Below are 2,789 nucleotides of genomic sequence, written 5' to 3'. Positions count from 1 at the left end.
CCAAAACATCCCATGAAGTGCTACTTGTGGGGACACGGCATGAGGAGAGAGTCAGAGGTGTGCCACAGGAAGGAGGAACTGGTGGAAATAATCTCCCCCTTCTATCTGCAGAAATTATCTGTGATATCCAACTCTGCAGTTGGGTTGCATTCATCTTATTTGGTGTAGTGGTTAAGTGTGCGGTGTAGTGGTTAAGTGTGCGGACTCTAATCTGGGAGAACCGGGTTTGATTCCCCACTCCTCCACTTGCACCTGCTGATGTGACCTTGGGTCAGTCACAAACTCTGGCACAGCTGTCCTTGAAAAAGAGCAGTTTGTGTCAGAGTTCTCTCAGCCCCACCCACCTCACAGGGTGTCTGTTGTGGGGAGGGGAAGGGAAAGGGGTTTGTAAGCCGCTCTGAGACTCCAAGTGAAGGGCAGGGTATAAATCCAATCTCTTCTCTTCTTCTTCTTCTTCTCCCCCCCCCACACTAGCAGGCCCCAATCTGGTCAGGTGCTAGGAATTACTAATGAAATAAACAAAGGTTATGAAAAATGGTTAAATGTTTTAAAAACAGGGGCAGTCTGGAAAGTTAAAATGACTCGGAAACAAATCAAGCTGAATAGGCTCTGCAATGCTAACACTGCAGAGGTTACTCAGTACAGACCCGGCCCATGGTGCCAACAAGTGGCCTTGGTTCTCCCATGATTCCTTCCACACCATCTCTGACCAGTAAGGTGATATTTTACAACTGAAGAGCTCAAGTCCAGTGGTTGCTGCAGTACTGGCAGAGCTCCTGGGGCTTGACTCTGCTTGCAACTGGCCAAGCTTAGTGGGAAAGCTCCCTGTTAAAATTCACAGGGAATGGATCTTTTTCATCACAGGTGAAACCAAACAAGAGAATCCATTGGTTTGATTCCTTGCTGCCAGCTTCCATTGTTTTACTGTGTATCACCCAATTGCAGGCATTTTTATAAGCTCAAGTATCACAAGCATCCACCCCATTAGTGGTGGTGCTTTTCTCTGGCACAAGGAGTAGGCATGCCAGCCTCCAGGTGGGACCTGGGGATCCCCTGGAATTACAGCGCATCCCCAGACTACAGAGATCAGTTCCTCTGGAGAAAATGGATGCTTCGGAGGGTGGATTCTGTGGCATTGTCCACTCAGGTCTCTGTCCTCCCCAGGCTCCATCCCCAAATCCCCCGGAATTTCCCAGCCTGGATCTGACAACCCTCCCCCCCCCAATCTCCCTTGTGCCAATGGAAGAGAAATCCTTTTGTATCAGTGGGAAGGCACTTAGTGCTGAAAGGAAACACCATTGAGGTATTGAGAAATCTCTGTAGGCCAGCAATGAAATCTTTTCCCTATGGACTGGCCAATCACAATGTATGAAGACAGTTTTTTTAATAGCATTTTATCAAATGAGGAGGCAATCCCCTTGAAGAGATTTCTGCAAAAATGGGAATAACAGAAGCACTGGAATACACATGCTGGAATCCTGGGAAAGAAATGCAGGGACCTCAGACCAGCATTCTTGGGAAGGAAACTTTCATTTTGGAGAATTACTGTTCCCTGGCAATTTTGGCACGAAGTGAGCTGGGTGGGAACACCTTTTTAAAAAATGTTACGTCACTCAAAGTTGCTCAGGAGGCTGTAGGGGAGATATGAAGAAGTCTTAGAGAAATACAAAGACATGACCTTTCCATTTCCTATAGATGTGTCAACGAAAACCTGGGCCTTCGTGTAATAGAAGTAGAGAGTTTGCTTTCACACCTGTTCAAACTGATAGCAAGCACAATTTTGTTCACAGGCTGTCCCTGCACAGACTCAAAGCACAGGCACTCAGCCAAAGGGTGTAGGTGGCTGAAATGGAATGCTGACACTTTGTTTCCTACAAAGCCATGGATGCTGTGGAAGTGATTAACCATTTGATTCATAGTCATATCACTAGAGCAGGATCTGATAAGCCCCCGTGCCATTGCAGGTGATTTGCACGAGTGTTCATATCTCTATTAGAGTAAATAAAGTTTTACAATTGGGATTAACTGTAGAATGCTGGTCATGCCTCAACAGGATTACAGACATGTGTGCAGTCCCAGCTTCTTCTTCATGCATCTTCCTTCTCCTAAGAACAAATGAGACACAGACCTCAACTACCAAAAGTGATAGGCTCTTTACATACCTGTACCAGATTATCTCATGCCAGGCTGTTTATACAGTTGAGGAAGATCATGACTTCCTTCCAGGCAGGTCCCATGAAGATCTGGTACCTCTGCACTCTGTGCACGTGTGTTAAGTACTGTCAAGTCACTTCTGAGGAATATCCCGAGGAATCACTTCCAAGGAATATTTTCCAGATCTGTAAGGAATGTCAAACCTTATAATCGGAGTGCGCTGTCGTGACAGCAAAAAACATTTTCTCAAGGTTTTCAGAAACCAGACAAGGTTCATAACAATCTTACAGCTGGGTCTCATTCCTGGCTATTTTGTGGCAAGACGATCAAGGCAAAAGGAAGTCTAATGACTTGCTTCCTAACAAACATGCACTTGTTGCAGAAGAAATCTAGAACCTTCCCTTTGAGTTCAGACAGCAACCTTATGTGAGATGTGCTAACCAGTGTGGAAAAAACAGCTTGATTCACAGGCCTTTTTCCCCCTGTGAATTTGAGCTCAATTGTGTGCCTGTGTTTCTGAACTTCTGTGCCTCCTGAAGTTTATCTTGCTTCAAGGAAATGGATGGTTGCACTCCAAAATGGTTTTTCAGGGGCATGATACGCAACAGTAAACAACAATGTATGACATTTCAAAT

The sequence above is a fragment of the Gekko japonicus genome, unplaced genomic scaffold (genome assembly GCF_001447785.1).
Source record: "Gekko japonicus isolate JY-2015 unplaced genomic scaffold, Gekko_japonicus_V1.1 scaffold254, whole genome shotgun sequence".
Taxonomy (NCBI): Eukaryota; Metazoa; Chordata; class Lepidosauria; order Squamata; family Gekkonidae; genus Gekko; species Gekko japonicus.
Note: the sequence above shows the minus strand (reverse complement) of the source record.